Below are 23903 nucleotides of genomic sequence, written 5' to 3'. Positions count from 1 at the left end.
CAAAATAGGAAAGAAATATCCTTGCAGCATGTATTTGAATAAATCCAGTCATCCTCTGCTCTGCTACCCCCAATTAAAGTAAACTCTTTTTTACAAAAGTTGAGGTAATATTTAAATTTTTTAGAACAAAATATTGTCTAGAGGTGACAGAGCATTTGTCAAGCACCTAGGAACCCACAAGACCAAGACAGGAAAGTGTATTTGCCATTTCCTTCTATTTATGTCACATTTTTATTTTACAGTGTGTAAATATAAATTCAGAAAATGTTAATGACTTTTAAAAGTCAGAACTTAGGTGCCCTTAGTGGTTTTTGCTCAGGGAGGGAAACACAGGGCTCTTGCAGCTGGTAATACTGGCATACTGTAATATGAAAATACAACCACTGCAGTTCCTTACCTGGTGCTGAGGATGGATATTTCTGTCATGACAACTAGTGTACATAAAAAATATTTACCTGCCACAAGCACTTAAATGTTAGAGTACAATAAAAAAACCCCAAAACACTAAGGAATGTAACTATATTTGACTGTTCTGCACATCTGTAATGGTTAATGCTTCTAAGCAGCTCCTGGAAAAGTAATCAAAGCTGAAGAGTGAAGGGAAAAGCAGCTGATAAATGAAACTAAGCATCTTGTCAAGAAAGATAAAAATGTGGTTAGAGGTCAGTGAAGGACAAGGGGAGGGAGGGAGTGGAAGAATTCTAGAAAATTTCTGGTTGGGCTTCCCTAAAAGGCTAAGGCAGAAAGCTGCCAGCAACAAAAGCACTGTCTGCCAGGGAGCAGGGGGAAGGAGCACTGACAGGATGTCAGCAGCACAACAGGACAGGTGCTTCGTGCAAGTTAAATCCAACTCCTGGACAAGGAAACAGCAGAGCAAGTGCTCCCTCTGCTCTGCTCTGCTCTGCTCCAAAGAGCTCAGCAGCAGAGGAATTGGAGGAATGCTCCGTGGCTGGGAGACGTGAAGGGAAAGAGCTTAGTCTTTCCCTGCCATCCAAAAGGAAACGCTGTGCTGCAGGCAGAGAGGCACCTGGAAAGCCTTTAGTTCATGAAGGAGTGTAGGAAGCCGGGTGACAGAGCAGAAAGGGGTGGCAGTGCCACCAGGCACACACTGGGAGCACAGGAACAAGGCATTAATGGGAAGTGCTAAAAGAATGGCAGCAGGAAATCAGCAAGAGCTGCGGAAAAGCCTCATGTTTCAAAAGGCACGTTGCAAACCCAGCACAGAATCGTGGAATTTCAGAACGGCCTGGGTTGGAAGGGACCTGAAGACCATCTCAGTCCAACCCCTGCCAGGGACAGGGGTGCCTTCCACTAGCCCAGGCTGCTGATCCAGGCTGATGAGGTGTTTTGCAATGAGTTACAAACACAAGACCAGCAAGTCCTAATAGACCAAACCCCCTTCTGTCCTGCTAAGAGCTAAGTAAAATCACACCCACCACTTGAGTACTTTTTAAATTGTGATTTCTGGCTGCTGGCAGGAGCCCAGCTCCCTCCCACCCTACCTAGGAAAGGTGAGCCTCCTCCCTTAATTTCTGCCTCAGGAAAGGACCAACCCATGGCACACAGGACTTGTCACCACAAACTCTCACTCAGCTCTCACACACACACTCTCCTGAAGGTGTGTGCCCCTTACTATCCAGCCTTGCCCCCATGGACTGCAAGTTCCTTTAGTTCACTAAAAGCTAAAGGAGGAGGGAAGCAGCAGGCCTAAAGTGGAATATTATCTTAATTCTTGAGTTACAAGGTCGGACTGAGTTTTCATACAGCTGATCACCATCACACATGTCCATCCTCGCTGCATCAAAAGCCACCTAAAGAGAATTATCTGTAGTCTCACACCAAAAAACTTAACCCCAAGCAGCACTGCTGTATCAAGCTGGTCACTTTCTGGTCTGTTTCTGAGAAATAAGGGAACAGCAGGGTATCTGATTGATTATGTCAACTCTGCACATTTTGTTTTGCTATGCTCCCATCTTCTGTTCTTGGAAGCAGACAAACCCAAAGACTTTTAATTTATGGTATATTTTAGTTCAAAACAAAGGCTAAATTCACAGGACATGAGGTGCGCATGAAAGAACACTGGTAAAAAGACAGAAAATTCCTTTTCTGTTCAGAGTATTTCATAAACTCTTCTAATTCAGTCCTTTTCTGGCAGAACTTTTTCACTAGAATGAGTTCTGACAAAAGATTCTACTACACTATTTACCAACTCCTAAAAAAAATTATCTATGTTCCCTTGTATGCTAAATAGCCTTTGTTATCTCTTTGGAGTATCAGGTTACCAATTCCAATCCCATTAACCGCATGAAAACACCGCATTGTATTCAGTGTCACTGTTCTCTGTTAGTCCTGGTGCTCCTCAGTGCCACTTCCACTGCTTGAAATAGTCTCCAACATGCAGCTTATTCGAAGTTTCTGTCCTTGCTCCCAATGAAAACAGTGCAAATGATTGGACTGACTTGGAGGTGTGGATGAAGCCCAGAGCCAGCTCTTTAAAAAAAACCCCAAACCACACCACAGTCACTTCGTGGTGGGCAAGGACAAGGGCATTCAACCACTGCCATATGTTTCTCTCCAGATGGGAATTATTATTCCAGGTACTACTGCTAGTTAATATTGCCAGCCACACAGCTGCAATGGCACATTGAAGCATTTGCTCTCAATTCCCAATAGCTAGTTTTAAATATTATTAGCTGTGGCATCTTCCTGCTTTCTTCTCCAGGAAGACACTGACATGTGCAGCCACTGATGAGTTCTGTTTTAACTTCCCTTCATATATCACAGAGAAGAGGGAGAAGGAAGACAAGGATAGACACAGATTATACAAGTGTGTAAGAGCCCAAAAAAGGTGCAATTTAATATGGAACTGGGGGAATTGCATCAAAGAGCACTCTCTCCGCTGTTTGCAATGAAAAATTATTTCTTTATGAAGTTAACTTAATGCCACAGTCATCAGAATTATTAGTATTAATCTACTGGATATTTGCTATAAATCCACTAATTGTCAAGTTACATGCAGCTTTTACGTGGCTTTAAGCTTGGAATTCAGGAAACACAGACTGACAAGCAAATATCTACCTTTTAGAAAGCAACAAAGAATGCTTTGCTCACAATCCCAGTCTACTCAGGAGGAGGTGATCACAATCAGTACAGGCATGGTAGGAGGGAAGGAAGGAGAGGAGAGAAAGCAGATACGATCTGCTGAAGATCCCCAAACAGCCCTGTGACAAGAACAGCAGACCCTTCAACCCCTGAAGCCACACTGGCTCCCCACTTCAGCACAGACACAAAACATCTGGCTGCCCAGTGGAATTACAGCCTCTCTCTATCCATGCTCACAAAACTGCTGACTGACAGTACAACCTAAAGTTTCCAAAGGTTCTCCCAGAAACTCCAAACTCCTTTCGAACAACAGCTTGGAAACATTTGACAAACACTTCAGGAGTCCAAAAATATTTTAGCAAAAGACTTCCAGTTCACTTGAAGCAAAAGGAAGTATCAGCTCTGAAGATTCCTGGGGAGAATACAGTAACAAGAAAGCACCAACAGCCCGGCCAGTTTCAAACTGGCTGATCCATAGACACAGCAAGGTGCACACGGCAAACACGTCAGGTACTGTTGCAGGAAGGGAAGTAAGACTCAAGGTTACACCGAGTACAGCTTTCAAAGCAAGTAAACAAATTCCAACTACAATGTCAACCCTGGAGCAAGGGCAAAAGCTGGAAGTCAGTTGCATTACATATTTCTGGAAGTTTCCTTCCCCTTTCCGCTCAAAGGGGTAGTAAGGCATTAAAATCTGACGTCTCAAAATACCATAAAAACATCACGACTGCCAACATGGGGAGAAAGAACCTTCCTTTCAAAGGCATAGATGTCACATCACAGTGCTAAGGAGGGAGCAATAGCACAGCAGAGGACAACATTCAAGCTCACCTTTAGCGCTGTGCTGCTTGCTTGCAGGTGAAAAACAAATCCTGGAGTGCCTCACACGTTTCCCAAGCTCAAATATCCTCTTAGTGCATCTGCATGAGCATTTTCCATTGACAAAGAAGGTTAAAGCCTCTTAGCTGAAACACACATTACTCTATCTACAGCGCTCGTGCCAATCCTCAATGAATGTCTGTCCCATGCAGAAAAACTTCAAGAATCTTCACAGGTTATCAGCAGACTCCTTGTAGCCTCTCTGTTAATATTTTCCTCTCAGTTCTGCTGTCTGGGACTATGTAGAGCACACAGGCCATGACATGAAGATTCATCTGGCAGCCACAGTGTAGACACATCTTGCACACTGGACTCCAATAGTGGAATTCAGGTAAAAACACAACTTGTAACACTTGCAATCGGCAGCATCCTCATGTATTATAATGCACCAGTACAATGGGGTTTATTTAGTTACTGTGGATGAAGTTGTGAAGCATTTCCCCAAACTCAATCTGAAAAAGCACAATGTGATTTGCTCCAGTTTAAATTTACTGGTCATGTTTTGGAGCTAAAGTAAGTCCAGTAATGTGTATCACTACCTTTAGTGTGACACGAGTGACCCACAGACCACTCTCTATGAGCTATCCCACGCATTTTGAGAAAGAATTAACTTTTTATAAATATTTACTCATTTAAATTATAGACCTAGCTTGCTACCCACACAGAAGAGACTACAGAGCTGACCGTCTGTCCTCATTACCATTCTTCCCTTCTTGTGCTAAAGATAGCATAGAGAGTAAAAATAAATAAATCCTCAACAGCATTAGGAATTAGACAATGTCATGTTGAAAGATACCCCAAATGAGGAGCCTTATCTCTCCTGGCTGGCTGGGAGGGCAGGGAGGCTCTGACCCACACAAGGGAGGTAGCTCTTAAGCCTCCCCTAGGTGGTCTCTTTGCAGCAGGCTCTATTCCCAGCTGTAATTGCTTGTCAGTCCTAACTGGATGCCTGAACACTCTGGAACAGCTCAGCAAAGTATTTAAACAGATGGATGGTACAGGCCACTGGAACAAACCCCGTTTTTCCCTGGCTGCAGCTCTCTTTCAGCACATTCCTTTGAAGTCTGTGCCACTGAGGAATCAACAACAGCTGAGAAACATGTGTTATCATACAACACCGAGCACAGCCACAGCGCTGCACAGCAAGATGCTTTTGTGCAATAATCCTGGACTACAGAAAGCATTACAGGGTCTTTTGTTGTGGCTGAGCCCGTTTTCCAAGCACAACAAGAAAGTAAACAGATTCCTCCCTCCTTAAGGAGTGACTCAAAAGCAGGAAGGTGAATGAAGCGGATTTCTCAAGCGTCTGCCATCTGAAAGCTCACAGCGCCTGTCTCCTCGAGTCCTCTCAGATACCTTCAAACTCTCCACATTTATGTCATCACAAGGATGACCAGATGCTTGCAGAGACCTGGGTGAAGTAACAACCCAGAGGGGTCTGCAGTTGCCATGGCAGGTGTGACAAACCCCTGTAAGCTACAGCTCAAATCCTTCCCTTCCCGAGCAGGACAAGTTCTGTGATCCCAACTTCTCAGGTGAGAAACTGGAGACAGAGAGCAGGATGGCACCACTTGGCACACACAGAGCAGTCAACCCCCTCCCCACGCTTTATCAGCACAGAGAAAGATAACATACAGCCCTCAGAACAGCCAATGGAGAAAACAACACGAGCATCCCCTTATCAGCCAGGGAAACCACTCCTGTCAAAGACGTGAGATCACCACACGCTTTGGAGGGGAATGGGAAGGGTAGGAAGAATTAGTTATTTATGAAACTGAATTTGAGACTAGATTTAACTGTCCAGATTCAGAAACAACAGGCTGGCTACGTGCATATGCAAGAGGACAGCAAGTTATACACATACAACACATATATACACACAAACATTTGCCTAATAACAAATCCCAACAGAACCAAGTCTGATTTTTCACTGAAGAGAGACAAGCAACAGGTTAGAGCCAAGTATTCCAGACTCAAATGTTACAGGAAGGTAGGCACTGAGATTATAATGAATCTTATTACACTGTAAAGTCTCAACCCCACCATGAAAAAAATTACAGGAAAACCTAGGCTTTCAAAAAAGCCCCAGAAAAGCATCAAACATTTACACTTTATGTCAAGATAGAAGTCCTAAAGACTTAAAAACCCCAGCAGAAACCTAAAATTAGGAGGCAAGCAAACACATTTGTGGACTAAGCTATGTTCATAATTACAGAGCTCACAAAACAAAATTACCAGGAGCAGCAAGCATCACGCTGAGGGGGGTCCTCAGCCCAGTCCCCACAGGGCACTTTTCCACCCTGCAATTCATGTAACAGTTTCGTTCTGGAGAGGTCAACACTGTCCTTCATATTCAGCTGGAGGGAGGCTTAAGGGACCCACAGAAGCAGCATGAAGTGATATTGTCAGAGATATTCAGGGGATAAAAACAACCCCGGTCTCAAAACCTTTCCAGCAAGGTAAAAATCCAATGTCGCTCCAAGTAAATGGTGATGCTCAAGACCTCTACTGCTTTCCAAGAATTACTATTAGCACAAGCCAAACTACCTGATCAACAGTCAAAGCGACAACTGAACAAGGAGCAACACGTTAACACCCCAACATTCTCGCAAAGCACATGTGAAAGCATTTAAGAGAATCAAGAAAATCTCAGTGTCCCATGAGGTGCAGGAGGAAGGCAGGAGGGTCACACTGCCCTGCGATGGCAGCAGCAGGAACAGAACTCACCACCCTCAGTGCTCGGCTCTGCTTTCAGCAACTCAACCTCCTTTATTCCTTTGCAGAGCTTCCCTCAAACGGATTTTAAAAAGTTATATTAATAAACTTAATTTGGCTCTTTAGAATTATTGCTGGTGTTTCCAGTAACAGTTCAAGGTACAGTTTTGAAAGAGTTTTAACTTCTTGCTAAATATGACTTGTTATTTTTCTCCTTCTATTTCCCCCTATCCCAAACTTTTTCATCTCCAGGAAAGATTAAAAACTAGATTAATTCAAACAACTGCTGGGCTCATGAGGGTGGAAAGGATGGAAAGATTACTTAACTGTAAGAAGTGAGCCACCTTTATCTCTCAGTTGTCCTAAAGGGCACACAACTGAACACGATGTATCCCAAGCAGACATTTCAGTTCCCTCAGCAACTCATCCCAGATCAAATAATTTTTTTTTTTTGCTCTAAGACCCAGAGAAGTACTTCCAATTTAATGTCTAGCCTACCTTCCAACGAGATATCATCAAACAAAAAGTTAATCTGAAATTAAATTTTCTCTCTTTAAAGAAAGAGGGAAAAAACGTAGGGCTGATTTTATTTGCTGCTCAGCCACACGGCGTTTTGGACTTTCAGAATGGTATCTATCAAAAGAGGTAATGTAACAGAACCAAGAACCACCTCTCATCAAAAGAGTTGACACTTCATTCACAAGCTACTCATTCTCCACTGAAAAAGACAGAGCTCTTCACTTTCACAACACTTAACACAACCGCACCGCTCCCAAGCACAATTAGCCGGGAGCCTGCAAGCCCTTAAACAGGTGTCTTTGCAGAAATCATTAGGCAATTGATTTCCTCGCTCTCCACAGCCCGGCAAACACTCCATTCCAACGTGTGATGCTGACTGGAGCTGAGGCAGGAACTCCCAATGTCCGAGCCAGACTTCCCAATCCCCAGGACAGCACTTTGTGCCAAGGATGTGAGCAGTTTTTGTTAACCTCCTACACACCTGCAGCTGGGGCTGGGAGGTGTGACAGGTGTCATTCCCAAGGGGACTCCCAAATCTGTCACCTTCCCCTGCCCCCTGATTTTCCACGCTGGCGAAACCCACGAGCACTAGTGAAATGCAGTTTAGCCCAGCACTCTCTTGGCATAATAAATCAGCACAGAACAGAAAACACACGAGAGCCTGGAGCAGACCTTCCCAACACCACTTCAGAGCTGGATAAACCAGCAGAATCCATCTCCTTGCCCTTTAAAGTTCATGCCTCTGGATTGTCCTACCGTACTGTATTTGCTTAAGCTGTTCTCATCAATAGCATACCGCGAGAAAAAAAGAAAACAACCCAAAAAACCCCACAAAACCAAACAGTCTCCTGCATTCCCTGCTAGCGAAACACATTTTCTACTAATCTTTTTTCTTACTTGGGAAGAGAAGGAGAGAGGGAGGGGTTGGGGCAGGAATAAAAGAGATTAATCGTGAAACAAACCGACACTGCCTGGAGAGGGGGGAGAAGGAAAAAGACCAAAACAAACAGTCCACGTAGCGAAAAAAAAAAAAAAAGGAAAAAAAGAAAAACAGGTTTAATTTTTCTTTCCGGGGACAGGAAGACAAGGGGAAGGAGAAAGAAAAAAAGCTACTACAAAGATTTCCCTGGGTAAAAAAAGTAGCTTTCGGATTCCCTTCCTCAAGGACACCGAGCAATATCCCTTACTTTTCCACGCGATGCCCAGTGGAGAAAGCCGGAATGCCAGGAGAGAGAAGCCGGAGGGAGCCGGGAAGTGGCGAAAGGACAGAGGCGAGTGCGAGAGGACTGCGAAGAGGCGAAAGTGGGAACGGCGAAGAGCCGAAAACGCCAAAAATAAAACCTCAAAAAAAACCCCAAAAAAACCCCCATGGAAATCCGAGGGGAGGTGGGAAACGGGCGAAAGGCACGGGAAAGTTGGCGAGCTCGGAGGAGGCAGGCGAGGGTCACAAACCCCGCAGCGGGGACGAGCCGGGAGCTGCGGGAGAGGGAGGGAGGGAGCGGGCAGCGGGACGGGCTGGGCGGGCAGCGCGGCCGCGCACTTACCGCCTGTCCGTCCGTCCGTCCGTCCGTCCGTGCCTCGCTCGCCGTGCCGGCAGCAGCTCCGGGCGCCCGTCCCGCCGCGGCTCCCGGGCAGCCCAGCGGCCGCCGGCCCCGCCTCGCTGCCCGCGGGGGGCGGCGCGGCCGGAGCAGCGCCCGGGGGCTCGGCACGGCACGGCCCTGCCCCGCTCCTCCCCCGGGCCCGGGGCTGGGCGGGCGGCGTGAGGGGAGGGGAGGGGGTGTCCTCCGCCTCCTTCCTGCCGCTCCCTCGCTCCCCTTCACCGGGGGAGACATGTAACGGAACTGGGGCGCCAGCACGGCATTGTGGGAGCTCTTAAAGCCGCAGCCGCCCGCCGCCCCCCGAGCCCCGGCCGCGTCCTGCCCGCACCGCCAGCCCCGGCAGGCGGAGGCGCCGCAGCCCCGCCCGGCGAGCTCCGCGGAGCGCTGCCCGCCTCCGCCAGCGCCGTCCCGCAGCCCCGGGCGCTGCAGCCCCGCCGGCCGGAGCCCCTCGCAGCGATTCCCGGTGGGAGCTCGGCTTCCCCCGCCCTGCTCCGAGCTCCGGCCCGCCGCACGCCTCGCCCCGTTCTCTTCTTTCCCCCGCGATTTTAAGGGTTTTTTTTCTTCCCCCCGTTGTTTCTGGAAGAAGCAAGAATGCCTTTGGTGCTTGTTTGAACCGGGATGCGGGAAGCCGGCAGGCAGTGTTCTGTGTTGTTTCTGATTTGGATTTCGATGATGGAAATTCCCCGCAAAAAAAAAAAAAGAAAAAAAGAAAAAGTCGTAAACCTCAGAGCAGCAAAGCCTGCAGGCGGCTGTTTGGGGCATAAAGTTTTGAGTCTGAAGTTTGAATCAGTTTTGCCTTCGTGCAGATCGGAATAGGAAAAACGACCATTACAAAAAAATAAAAAAATCCGAAACCTCTTTGGAAAGGAGCTCAGCGCTGTGATGCACAGGCATTTCTCACTGCCTGCAAGCCCTGCAGCAGCACAGCAGCAGCACTCATCCCCAAATCATTCCCAGCTCTTATCTGCACTTGTGGCCTTCCCAAAATTGCCTGTGCCGTGTCCAGGACGGGCTGGCCATTTAAAGAAGAGTCTCATCGAGAGAACTTGCTTTGTTGTTTGTGTTACCACTGCTCCTCTGAGGGGTTTTGAGCGTCGCAAAGTGTTTTTGCAATGGGTTTTTTTTTTAAATTCCTGGTCCTTCAGAAGAGAGCAGGGTTTTGCTTCCATGAAGCTCTGTGCTGGTGCTGCACGGAGGACATTTTCAAGACTACATGCATAACTTCAGTTTAGATACCAGCAAATAAATATTCGTGAGATTTAGGGATGGGGATGTTTCTACAACTATTTCTGGTAGGTCTGGATCTTGGGTTATGATCACATCTTCCTTCATGGCTTCATGTGGCTAAGCAGGTTTTTTGTAAGCACACCTCCAAAGTTCCTGCTGAAAAAGTCTTCAGAAGGACTCACTTTTTCTTTCTTTCTCTAGGCCTTTTTATTCTCTTTCACAGGAAGAGGTGCTAAGCAGTCTGTGAGAAAGGCCTTAAGCACAACATGAAATGAGGTGTGGTTGTGAAAATCAAGGTTGTTTTGTTGAACACCGAGTCCTTTATGTGGTCCACACACACACTCTCACCTTCAGTTTAAGAAACTTTCAAACAACAACACTTGAGGGATAACCATGAGAGAAAGGGATGATGCTGACGACTAGTTCTGCATTCTACTGCATAAGATTTGTTTGCACCAGGCATTTTTCACTATGACTTTCAAGAATGTCAGACAACATCCTAAAAGCTTGATGTGTTTTCTAGGTAGATTGTTTGTTGCAAAATATTTAACCAGATATTCCTGTCGACTTCCCAAGGACTGCTGTTCTCAGGATATACCACTGCTTCCTTTTTTTCATGGTGCCTATAAACACAACAGGAGCTGTAAAACTCATGGAAGATCTTTTCCCAGAATTCAGGCTTCTCAGGGACTCTTATATAGTGAGCGATCTGGGAAGCTATTGAAGCTATATGATCTGGGAAATTATTGCTAGGAGGAGAAAAGCCTTTCTGAAGGAGTTAATGGTTTACTGAAAACAAGTACTTTGTCAAGTCATTGAGTTTGTATTGTTTGCCTGCTCCAGGTGTTCAGCAGAACCAGGGGCCACAACATCAAACATTGTGCTTTCTATTCGAAGTTCACTCACCAATTAGTTTCTCAAGCCCAACAAATAATTTTTATACACTTTCTATGTAATTTCCTGTGAGAAAGTTTGGTGAATGAAAAAAGCTTTTTTGTAGAGGAGAATGGCTGCAATTAAGAGATTTCTGAATGTTCAGCACATGCACAACAAGGCATAAAATGTTTATGTTCAGTTGGTGTGGTGTTTGACTTGCTGGCACTGGCATTTTTGATATTCTAATGTCTTATTTTTTCCTATTTCCCTTCTGCAATTTAGTTATGAAGTCACAGAAGGGAATACATTTCTGCTGCTCCAAAATAACATTTGTGAATTTTTCAGAGTAATTTTCATGCAGGTTGATAAGCCAGGACGTCCAGGGAGGGCACCAAATACATTTTCAAGAATGATTTTTAATATCAAAAATATAACTGTTTCGGAAGGTGAGGTGGTGGCAAAAAGAGAAAATCAAATTTCTGTGATGCATGGATTCCATAAATTTGACCAAGGCTATCACAGGGAAGATGGCAGTGGTCATTTAAGCAAAAAGGGGGCAAGTCAGGATCAAATCCAGCCGTGAAATAGGACTGAAATTGTACAAATAGCTCCCTTATGTAACATAGCAGTCCGGCTGCTCTTTTGTGAAAGAACAAGATGCCTTGTTTCCCCAGAAAATTGGTTAGGAAGGTATTATGGAGTGATGGTAAATCGTGCCAGCCAAGGGCAGGACTTTATGCTGATGCAGGATGACTCTGCCGTGACACTTCTTCACTCCTGGTGCCCATCCCAATCACTTCTTAACTTTGTTACTTTTAATGGGATCCTCAATAATTTGTGTCACATTCACCTTCAGTCAATCGTTCTTCTGCACTTTGCTGGAGGATGGTAAGGACTCTGATTTAGTGAAGGTACATCCTTACATTTACATGGAAATCCTGAGGATCTAGCCCTAGAAGTGTTCAGATCTGTAGGAAAGCAGATTTCCCATAAAGATCCTGCTTTGTTTTTGGCCCAGGGGTAATTAAAGTATCCCAGGAAAGGAGCAAGGTGCCCTTTTTGGATTCTAGGGCTGAATGTTGCCCAGGGAATTGCTTACACCACACAGCCATACACATGCAGAGTCTTACACATAGGTTCTGAATGAGCACAAAAAGGAGAAAATAAGCCCACATGCCTTTTGGTTATGTAAGTTTTCCAAGAATGATGCCTTTTTGGCCAAAGCCAGGAAGAGAAAGTTTGTGAGCTTCCTTCATTTCCTCCCTTACCTGATCTATCTGTGGCTACCACTGCCTTTCCCACTGTCATTTCACCTTGAGAGATCCAGTGTCTCGGTGGGCTCTTTAAATTTAAATTCAAATTTAATCTTAATTTAAATTTAAATTTAATCCAGACTATAAAATGTGGCTCATTGAGCACAGAAACATCTCCATGTGACCAGTTACAAGTGATCAGCACAGCTTTCACCCTCTTGGATTTGCAAGAAGCTCTTCATGGTTGGACTAGAACAACTCTGTCTCTGCAAATGCTTTCTTGAGGAAAAGTAGGGCTGGATCCAGCAAATTATTTAACTGTGTACATGTATTTAAGCATGTGAATAGTCTCAGTGGGACTGCCTGCATGATCAAAGTTAGGCATGTGCTTAAGGACTTTGCTGAATTCGGTCCATAGCAAATAAATCTGAACTGATACTTAATAAGCAGAAAAACAAGCTCATTTGGAGTGGGGTTAATTTATGTCTAATGGTGTATTTGCTTAACTCTAAAATGAACATTTCAAGAGGTTGTGTTTTTCTTTTTTTTAAAATAGTGCTGCTGTCCGATATTCAAGGGGAGCAAACAAACATCAGATTAAAATTTAAGTGCATTCTTCAAACTCTTTCTTCTTAGTTGTGTTTTTCTTTTTGGTTAATATTTATTTCTTGGAGCCTAAAGAGCAATAATTCCTAGTTGTTCTCTGTGTTTTCTAGGTCTTGCCGTGCTGTGCATTAAGTGTGAGTGATGTGCTGAGTTTGATATACAGGAAAATGCAATCTCTGTCTTCAAATGGTTGAAATTCAAAAGACAGATATTCTGAGATGGGAAATAGGTTCTATTTCTGTTTCACACAGCAGATTCTGGATACTCACAGAGACTGCAGATTTCAAGACTTGGCTCTGTGGAAGAGATCCAAAATAGCTCAAAAAAGAATCCCAACCCAAATTCCTCCCCTTTTTCTTTCTGACCTGGCCATGAATGTTACCTCACATTAACTAGGGAACCAGCCTTGAATAAGCAACCAGAGCAATCTTATTTTTGTTGTCAGTACCAGCAATAACTCTCCCAGTTCATGGGTGCAGCCTAAGCATGAATATATTCAGGAATAGTTCTGGCAGGAAAGAGACTCATTATTCATGAGTGTGGCTCTTCTGTTTATTGCACGGCAGTGGGAATCAGGTGAGCCTGGTTCTGTCTGTTCATCAACAAATGGCTTTTTTTCCTCTGATTTTTCTTGATTAATAGAAAGTCATCTTCTTCCTTCAGAGGTAGATTGGTTCACTCAAATTAGAGGAATGTGTCAAAGTCTAAAGTGAGGGAAGTTTTCAGGGGAGAAACATTACTAGCAGACCTCACCCTTGTGCATTGGCCATAAGATTATAGGATTTGGATGAGCACCTTTGGACTAGGTTTTAAAGGCCTGTTTGAATCAATAGTTATCTGGCACGTTTGATTGTAATCTGTAATTTTAAAGTATTTTTCTTCAAGTTCTGTCTTGTGTAGATCATTGCACAAGAGTCTTGGCTTTCATTAGAGACAAAAAGTAAGTTTGTTGTTGTCATGGTTACAAAGAAAAGCAAGAAGCATGTGAACCTTGACAGTTCTAAAACCAAACTGCAAATGAGAGGAAATCCAAATGGCATATGATAAGTGGGGAGAAATTACCAATATCACTCTTTAGATGTTTAATTTGAATGTAATGACAACAAAAATGCTTTGGCTGTTAAGTTTTATACAAGTACTTTGCTTCACCTCCTTGTGAAGTCCTAGAAAGAAATACCAGTGTAAATCTCAGCAATTCAGAAGAGAGAAAATGATGTACTGTGGCTCTGAGAAAGTGAACAGCAGCTAAAACAAATTAATGTCCCTGTGGGAACTTGCATCTCTCTTCCCTGGAGGACCTAGCTGGTGGCAGAACCATTGCACCAACCAGGGACTGAGAAACCATCTGAAGATCAAACTATCTAAAATGAGTCTTCTGTTGAAGAGTTGGCTCAGTATAAAGAAAAACCTCACACCTTGAAAGAAATCCAATGACGGGGACAAGAATAGTTGACTTAACTAGGAGGGAATGACAAGAAGAAGATTTTAATTTAGGAACCTGGAAATGTGCCCTTGAAACAGGTATAATATTTAATGCAGGAGGTAATTTTCTGAGTGTCTGGAAATCAGTGCCCTTCTCTGATCAAGGACATTTAGACAAGAATATTCTTTTATAGTACACAGAAAGGTTGTAAAGCCTTTGTAATTCCAATGTTTCTTTGGGTTGGGTGTTTTGGTTTTGTTTTTCCTGCAAAACATCGAGAAATCCTCTCTCTCTCTCCAGGTGTAATGCAAAACTTTAAGATGTTAGGATATTCTTCCATGGAGTTCACAAACCAGGAATTTTTAAAGGGCCTGGCATGGTACTGTTGCTTTTGATTTGGTACTATTATCACTTCCAGTGTAAGATATGGCTCATCAGCAATACATTTAAATATGTTTATAACTATATTCCCTTTCAGTTTAGAAATCAGAGTTTGGTTGTTATTCTTCTGTAAAGCTGGAAAAAGAGTGCCAAAAGACATGCCTACTTTTCTCTTATGCACTCATTTTTATCATACACATAAAAAAGGAACACCAAACCCCTTTAGTATTTTGCCCTTGTCAATAAATTCTAGACCCTCCATTTTTCCTGCTGCACAGTACTTCATCTCCATTGAAAATGATAGGAATTACCTGTCCCCTGAAGCAGCAAAATCAAGTCTAACATATTTTAAAATACAAAGAGTGCAAAATTTCAAAAACAGCTCAGAGTTTAAGCACCATTTTCATAAGTAAGTTAGGGCCAGATCTCCAAAGCTTTTGGAAAATGCAAATAGATGCCTAGAGGGCTTTCCAGACACATCAAAATAGAGAATGAAAAAAAACCCAACCCAGAATAAAGTATTGCTGCTGAGGTTTTCATATTAAGAAAATTGCATGGGAAAAAAAGAAGAGTTCTTTACTTCTCAGGGATTTTTGGAAAAACTTGGGAATAAACGCTAATACTTCACTGCACCTCCAGAAACTTTGTAACAGAAGTTTTAGGCTGCCCAAGCAAATCTGTTGCAGCAAAAATTGGTTCTTTGCCTTGCAAAGTCTGTATTTAATGTGAGTTTAGCAGATTCAGTTCTTTGTCAAAAAGAGTCTCCCTGTTGTTTTGTAAAATCTTTTTCTCAGTCTCACTCTGTGCTTTTGTGGTAGGTTGGGAAACATGAGAGGGCAAGATACCCTCTTTCAACAAAGAACTAATTTCCTGATCCTTATGACCTGAGCGAGCCAAGCTTCCCCACAGAGAAACAAATTGGATGACTGTTTTAGGATAATTGGGTAGTTCTATGCCTTACAAGTAAGTTATTGGAAATCAGAGCTGTGAAAAGCTCTTTCCTGGTTTTGCCTCTTGCTGCCCCTCATCAAGCCCTCTGTTTTCAAGGGGTTTCATTTATTGTCTACTTCAAACTGAAAAAGAGCAAAGAAATTGGCCAAGATCAGTTTGTGAGTAAGTTTCAGATATTTATATTTTAACTGGTTGTTACTGGGATTAAAATTTTCTTCCTGCTGCTTTTCTTGACCCTTCTTTTCCTTTTACACGGTGCCTTTTTATTTCAGGCCAGAATCTTCAAAAGTCTGGTAAGCCTGTGTGATTCTCCATCCACAACCACACACTTATTTCTAGATCTGTGCACATCCTAGCTGGATTTTCCGTATTACATTTTTACAGCCACGTGTCTTGGCTTCTAATACCTGTTGGGAGCAGAGTGTTCACTGATGGATCAAGGTGGGACATTCCCAGCTTTGGTTTGTGCCTTGTGTTCTTCCCCCAGCCACGAATCCTGGGAGTTTGTTGTGTAACACCCTGATTCCTTGTCCTCCTTGGGGCAGCCAGCACTTGGGGAGCTCTGATGGATCTGAGCAGTCCTGGCTGTGGGGTCACAACCCCCTTCTACCTTCACATAGCCCACATCTGGGCTGATGGTTGCTGGCCCAGGAGACAGCAGGGCTTGGCATCCCTTCCCACCAGCTGGTTGTTGCACAGCCAACACTCAGTCTCACGGGATCACAAGGAAGGTGCATTTTCCAGCATCCTGATAAGAGGGAGAGCCTCACCCTGAGCCTTAGGAATGGATAATGCCCACGGGAACAACGGGAGCATGCTGTAGTGATTCCCAAGCCAGTCCTGGATTGCTGGAACAGTGGTGGTGTAAGCTCGGCTCCAACCTGAGACCAAAACAAGCTAATCTCCTTTTCTGGGAAATAATCCGACCCAAATGTACTCTTTTCTACACTAGGGATGTGTTTGAGGGCAGTTATGTGTTTCGAGCAGCTCTTTTGCTGAGTACCAAGCCCATTCTGCCCCAGCCAGTTCCCTTTTTTGCAGCTCCACATCTTTTGGAACTGGTGAGCTGCAGAGGGATGGGGGAAGGGGGGTTGCTGCTATTCATATTCGATCGTGGTGATGATTATCTAAGGTCGCTTTGTGGTCAGGGGAGGAATACAGGCATTTTACAGAGCACACAGATCCCCTGGGGCACTCCTGCAAGAAGGAAGAGCAGAGTCCTGGTGGGAGGGTGCTTTCCTTCTGAGGCTGTCTGCTGGTGGTTAAAGGCAAGTGGCACCTTCTCCTGGCTGGAACTCTGCAAGTTCTCTGATCTACAAGAATCTGGTTTTGCCTGAGAGAAAATATCATGCTCATATGTGAAAATATAACTGCAAAACCTCTGAAAATGTCCTTGTTCATAACTGTGATGCCTGGAGAAGGGTAATTTTCATTTTGGGTCCAGGGCCACATTCTCAGCATTGCATCAAAAAGACTTATAAGGATTTGTACTGAAAGAGGATCTGGACTTTAATTTTGTGTACCAAGTGAAAATGAGCACTGGTTTCATTTTTCCCCCCACTGCTTCTGAAGCACAACCCTCCAGTGAACAGAATGATGAATATTCCAATGTCCTGAACATGATGGATTTTAATTTCTTATTAGAGGAAGCAGAGGAAGAGAGAAAGTAATAGCTTTAGAGAGAATGGCTCTGTTTGTTTTTTTAAGTACCTACATTTGCCTGGTAGTCTGCTATGTAAGTGAATTTCCTTGAAATCTGATTATTGATGTACCATTTTTTTTATTATTCTATCTTGTATGTCAGACAGCCCACCAGCACAGTTCCTCAAAAGTGAACGAAAGTGGTGTAAAGACAGAATAAGGGCTGTAATGCTAAATGGCAGCAAAAACACTAGTACCAACTCTAGTTGGTCAAAACGCAGCAAAATTGTTAAATTATTGATGTTTTTCTGAGGAACTCAGCTGTGAAAGGAATCTCTTAACATGACACGGTAGAAATTTCCAACACAAAGACATCATTTAATTTGTTCACTAAAACTTCTTGTGTAAATGTGGGCACAGGAGGTGTAAGGGATGCAGGCACAGCCCTCTGACACTGACCGGATGTATTTTCTTCACTGCTGTAAAATCACAGCTCCAAGCTGCTTTCAAGGGTCTGCTCAGTAAGGAAAGGCAAGCAGGAAAGCTGAAAACACACAGTAAATTGATTTAGGCCAATTTTTATTCTTTCAGGCAATTGCAAGTAACCTCTAATCTCTTTGTTTTTCTGACCTGTCCCTGACTTGCTGTTTATTGGCTTTTTCATGTCACCGTGTTTGTGTCATGGCTAAATAAAGAGATGGACTGATCTTTTGTTCTGGGCCAGTTTTAATTTGTTTTCTGAGACCTGTATGTGCAAGCGGCAGAGGTGTGAGGTTTGAAAGGTTTTTCAGCTGCGGGAAGCTGAAAAACAGGTCTGGAATAAGACTGTCCTTTTAGGTATTGTATAAAAGAGGGTTTCTCAACTAATTACCCAGCCTTTCAGCCAGAGACAGAAACAAAGGAAGAGCCAAGCTGCTATAAGATAATCATTCTGTTTATCAGTGCTCTACAAACACCACTTGTAAAGCAATGATAAGCCCTTTGCACTCAGATAAGGCAGCTGATCAGGCCTGGCTCAGAAGTGCTGTGCACATCTCCTGCTTCAGAAGAGCCTCTTGCCTCCATCCGGGTGAGCAATGGTATTGCAGATGGTCCAGTGAATATTTGAGAGGTGTCAACAGATTTCTTCTGCTACAGCCTGGTGAAATATGTGGATGTTGGGGTGTGCATCTCCATTCCTGAGGGAAGGACAGGAGGAAGGCAGGGGTCCTTTTGACTCTGCCTGCCGTGTCTGCTGGGGTACAGTTAGCTCTCTCTCTTGCCTCAGCCTGCCTTAATTTCCTACCAAGCCAGTGTGCTGGCTCACATCCGTGATTAAGGGGCTGATGCCCCGTTTTGCTTCTGCTCTTTCACAGAATCACAGGATCCTTAAGGTTGGAAAAGACCTCCAAGGTCCATCCTCAGACCCATCCCCACCTTGTCAATTGAACCAGAGCACTGAGAGCCACGTCCTGTCATTTCTTGGACACCTCCAGGCATGGAGACTCCACCATCTCCCTGGGCAGCCCCTGCCAATGCTTAACCGCCCTTTCCTTGAAGAAATTCCTGCATTCTTCCTTTGAGGAAGGCTAGTTTAACCTGGCTCTGAATCCCTACGCTCCAGCTTCTTGCTGCTCTCTTTGAGGTTCTCTGATTTTAAGCACATCACATCTGAGGGCACTGACAGAAGTTGTGTTGAAATACACATTTTTAGATTGACTAATAGGTATTTTCTGACAAGTTTTCCCTGTTAGCAGTATCTTCTTGTTTGCTCCAGCTCAGCTTCCTGTACAGAGGCTGGCAGTGAAATAAGAGGCATTTAGGGCAAGCAAAAATAATTCCTGTAGACAGAAAAATGAAAGAGAGTAATAACAGGACATTGTTACTTGGAACACATAGAGAGGGCCAGGCTGACTTCAAGGAAAATTTGGTTTAGACAAAGCTTTGTTTCTTAGTAGTGAGAGGGTTAAGAAGATGTTCCTCTTTGGTTTTTCCCAGTTAAACCCTGCTGTGAGACTGCTTTTGTTTTTTTCCATCATCATTTCTTTTTGTTTTTTGTTTCATCCAAAGGCACCCTTCCTAAAACAATGTTCCCATCCCTTTTGGGGAAAGTTTGCCAAAGTCATGCACCTCTTTATGCCTTGCTCTTTGTGAATGTTTAATCTTTCATAAGTGGTGCCAAAGACTCTCATCATGAAAACAATGATCTAAATAATTCTGGGGTAAATGAGGAGTGTTTTTCTCTTTTCCAGCATTAAGTGTTTATAAACTTCAAAGTAATCATAACCTTGAAAAAAATTACAAAACCAAACATTTCTTTGAAAAAAATCAATGCTTTATTTCAGAAATGCTACCATGAAACATCTGGGATGGTTTTGATTTTTTAAAACACATCCCCTCCCCACCTCATGCAAGCAATTTGTAGATGCCCACAAGACCCAGTGCCCTCAGGACTAGGCTGGCATCTCTTCCATGAAAAAGAATGGAGTTCTCAGAAGGGTCTCATTTAATGTGTGGTGCTCTGGGCCTCCACTGAGAGAGGACAGGTCTCAAATCTGAGCAAGTATTCCTTTGAATTTGTTTTCTCGCAGGCAGTATTTGTTTTCCAAGTGGGTGAAAGAGTGCTGGTGTTGGACACCCCATGGGAGATGCCTGCCTGGATAGTCTGCAGCCCAAGGGGATGTTCAGGGGCAGGGCTGCTGTCCCTGTGGCTGTCCTGTGGGTCATTCCCCTGATCCATGTCCCCTCAGAGCAGGTACAGCCCAGGGGGGGATTGTACATCAGGACAAACAGCTGTGCCTGGCACGGTCCCAGAGAAGAGAGGTCACAGACCTGTGGGGGAAATACGTGAGAGAAAAGCCAAGGGGCTGAGGGATGTGGAGGGGTGGCCTGCACTGAGAGTCCCCTGGTCAACATGTGACACTGATAGGTCTTGTTTTCTGAGGGCTCTGTGTCATTGTCACATCGCCCTTCAGGAAATTAAGGGGCCAATTTCACCTTCTCTACTTTTTCTTCAGGGCTTGGTAGTGGTTTCAGAGCCCAAGCATGCTGTGCTTTGCTTTGCTACATGGCAGGCTAATGCAGACCATCACCTGGGAATGTGATGGAAATGGGTTTTACTCAGTATAGTGTGAGAAAACTCCTGGAGTGTCAGCAACACCCCATGCTTCCTGCCAAGTGAATTTATGTGTTTCCATCTTCCTAATTTGTGTAGACACAGAAATCCCGCGGACCAGCCTTAGCTTTCAAAGCTGTTGGGAGAAAATCCCTGCTTTCCTCTGGCCCAGGAAAAGTCTGATTGGGTACAATCAGGTGCCCTTGGTGTCTGCCTTGTGCCTGCACACTCTGTGCCCTTCCCTCTGTGTCACAGGAGAAATCCCTCTGAGCAAGAGCCACGCCACAGTGCGAGTGTCAGACAGCTCCAGCCAAATCACTTCTGACTCGAGTGCCCAAAGAAAACTCTGCACATCTGTAATGTATTTATGGCTCTGCTTCCTCATTTGTCCTCCCTGTGGTCTCTTTTAATGAAGGGTATGAAAAATTAAACTCCTTCGTAGGCTCCAGCGAATGAAACATAGTGAGGGAATGCTCTGTTCCTGAAGCACCATCCTGCCAGTTACTGGTTGACAAATTTACATGGATACACGGAATGGGATCTGTAATGAGCTTCCTGCACAGTCAGAGCCAAACTGTGCCAGCAGCAGGGCTCACGTGAGTCCCACGCCGGGATTGAAAGCAATTTTATGGCCCTGAAATGGGCAGTGCTGTTTGTGCAGCAGTAAGTAAATTTACAGTACATAACTCCAAAATTACGGTTTTTAAATTACGTAGCAGCAAAATAGCCCAGAGAGGGGATGTGAACTCAAACACCCCTGATGGTGTATGGAGCAATGCAAGGAGAAGGTTGGAACTGTTGTTCCCTATGCTGTGTCTTTAAAAAATGTGACTCTCCCACAAGCTGGAGGCAGCCTGTTCAGTCATTTCAAGGTGGATATAGCTAATACACTGCGCAATTTACATAAGACTTATCTTTGGTTAAATTCTTTTAAAATGATACCATCAATTTAAAGATTACTTTTCCCTGGGTCATTAAAGTTAGGCACATACTAATTTATTAAAGGGTAATGTATTATATCTAGGAAGTGATAGTATCTGCCAGAAATTCCAGGGAGGCTGTAGAGGTCCTGCTGCGATGAGCCAAGCTGATAAAAGCACACGGTGAGACAGCTGCATTAATGGAGCTGCCTGTTCCTCACCGACCGGGGCTGCAATAATCCTTTGGGAAGGTGGCGTGGAGAGACACAGCAGTGGAGCCTGCAGCAGGGAAAAATGAAACACGTCAAGCCTTATTTACTGGGCAGCGCTGCAGCGCATCACAGGAGCCTTAGCATGTGCCAAATGCCGTCCAGCCATGTGCAAATAAAGAGTTCCTCTGCGGAAGAGCTTTCCCAATCGCGATGTGCAAAAAGCCTGGGAGGATGCCCCATCAAGAAGGTTTGCCATGTAAATAACCCTTTGCTAAGTTATCTCTCCGTAGATGTTTGCAGTTCAAATGATCCCGTGGGGATACCAAGGTGCCACATCACCTGTGGCGGAGGGAGTGTGGTGATGTTCCCAGCCCGTGTGGTATCAGCAAGAAAAATGTGTGAGCAGCAATTTCAGAAGTCAGATCTGAAGGGTTCAAAACCTCCATCAGCGAGAGGATGAGCCACTGAAGCTAAAAACTTGGCCGGGAGAGAGAGATGCTTCAGTGTAACAAGCACTGGAGGAACAACACACCGGGAAGCACCAGCAAAGAGATAAGGTGACACACGTGGACTGCAGGAAGTCTGATCCCTCAGCCTCACTCAGCACGCTGGGATTATCCCTGCAGGTCGCTGAGAAACTCAGAGCAGAGCCGTTCACTAGGAAGAGGAGGGGAGGTGTGGAAAATCCCAGTGGGAATCAAAGCTGAATTGCAGTTTGCTGCAGCAAACCAGGAGAGAAAACCCACGGCTAAGAGTGGGGAGAGAAGAGCAAAAGCAGCATGAGAGGCCCTGGAAGTTGGTCTGGGCTTGGCCTTGGCCTCTGTGTCAGCAGATTGTGTAAGAGGGGAAGCTCCTGCCAGCGCCTGGCTCCGGGGCTGGGGCTGGGAGTGGAGGCTGGCAGGGATGCAGGGACAGCATCGCAGCGAGTTTCTCTCACGGACAGGAAATGTGTACCACGATTTCCCTCCTGGCAATGCCAAACTAGGCTACAGGGAAGAGTATAAAACTAGGCAGAGGGAAGGAGTATAAAACCCCCATGCTTTAGGCTGAAATTATTTTGTTCATTACTGAAATTCTAAGCCAGTCCCAGGAATTTAAGAGTAACACCCTCAAAGTTGAGCATTAAGTGCCCTACCTGATGTCTCCTGTTTTGAGACCACAAATCATTTCCAGATCTTTGGCTCCTAACAGGCACCATCAGCACAAACCTTTTCCCCAAACATTCCCTGGTTTTAACCCCCGAAAGGGCCTGGGAAGCTCAAATATAGTCTGCTTTTCCCTAAATCACAAGGAGGCATCACTGAGAACTGAGGGCTGGAATCCCATGGGGTGGGAAAGGCTTGTTCCAGAGGGCAGAGCAAAGGCATTTGCATGCAAGGGCTACTCTAGACTCCATCATCCCCTTCCACAGGGACACACAGCCTCCTCCTGCCCTGCTCAGGGTTTGGGCAGCTCGCCCAGGAACACAGTGACAGACCCTGACTCAGAGCATGAACAACCTTGCCCTTCCTGTGCATGTTTCCTTGAAAGGAGTGACTTAGCCTTAAGCAAAACTGGAACACCAAGAAATCGTTGGAGTTCAGGAATCACTTGTTTTCCTTTTGCACAGATTCAGTTTTTTTATTTTCATTTTTAAGGATGAGCCTTATTGTTCTTCATGCTCATCTCCAGGTGTTTAGCAACTTTTAATGTGAGAAAGCCACACAGAAAAGTTAATATTCATAATTTCTGAATTGTAAGACAGCTTGCAAAGGAACTGAATGTGTTTTTTCAGTGTTACTGTCAAGAAATCTTTGGGGTTTTGAAACTAAAATATCTTTTCCTCATTTTTAAATAAACCCTGCTTTCACTGTGAAGTTTTGATCTGAGCACAGAATCTGAATTGCGTGTTAGGCACTGACTTGAGATGGATTTGTGGCTTAAACAAGGAACTTCACCTCTTCCCTAGTTTTCCTATTTGAACTATGGTTTTTCTTCCAGCAGAGCTTTATAAACATCCAAGCGAAAAAGAGCTTGGAGAAATGTGCTGTTATACAACTGCTAATCATTACTATTCTTCTATTGTATTTGGTGACGTAAGAAAGCCCCAGCCAGATGCCTTGAGATCTGAGGAAATGTCTGCAAGGCATCTTTGTGGTAACACATGGGTGCAGATTCCATTCATCATTTCCTTGACAGTTTAACTAACTACTCCCAAGCCAGGAAAGATCCCTGAAATCCCTCCCAGAAATATTAGCTGAAAGACAGGAGCAAGTCACTAGAAAAGCTCAGGCAGCTGGCGTGGAAATGCCAAGGCTCAGGGACTGTCAGGAAAGGGGCTGCAGGATGTAATAAAAAAGTGCTGGCTTGCTACACATAGGCCTAAATCCTATACACAGGGATTTACACTTCCACTGGACAAGAAAAAAGCCAGAACAAAACCAAAAAACATACCCACCAAAAATCCCCCCAAAAACAAGCAAAAAACCCACTAACAACCCCCAAAATACAAACCATCCCCCCAGAG

General features: G+C 44.5%; 2 protein-coding genes and 1 long non-coding RNA gene across 5 annotated transcripts in view; 2 read left to right on the top strand and 1 right to left on the bottom strand.

The window, feature by feature from the left end:
• Nucleotides 1-9063, bottom strand: part of RASSF8 (Ras association domain family member 8) — a 78803-nt gene extending 69740 nt beyond the window's left edge. Inside the window, exon 1 of one of the 3 annotated variants that reach the window (XM_085049064.1) lies at nucleotides 8756-9063. The gene's annotated coding sequence lies outside the window, so the exon portion shown is untranslated. Of the gene's footprint in view, nucleotides 1-8402; nucleotides 8504-8755 lie in introns of those variants that run through there. The other 2 variants (XM_085049063.1, XM_085049065.1) reach the window with 2 other exon arrangements.
• DNAI7 (dynein axonemal intermediate chain 7) overlaps nucleotides 1-23903 on the top strand; it is a 352760-nt gene that overhangs the window by 48486 nt on the left and 280371 nt on the right. The gene's annotated exons all lie outside the window — the stretch shown is intronic.
• LOC146443908 (uncharacterized) lies at nucleotides 5370-6490 on the top strand. The gene is made up of 2 exons (XR_014849358.1): nucleotides 5370-5516; nucleotides 6197-6490. It is a non-coding gene; the product is annotated as an uncharacterized LOC146443908 (long non-coding RNA).

The sequence above is a fragment of the Lichenostomus cassidix genome, chromosome 1Aa (genome assembly GCF_008360975.1).
Source record: "Lichenostomus cassidix isolate B80296 chromosome 1Aa, HeHo_3.0, whole genome shotgun sequence".
NCBI lineage: Eukaryota > Metazoa > Chordata > Aves > Passeriformes > Meliphagidae > Lichenostomus > Lichenostomus cassidix.
The sequence above is the reverse complement of the archived record's forward strand: the minus strand, read 5'-3'. Positions and strand labels throughout refer to the sequence as shown.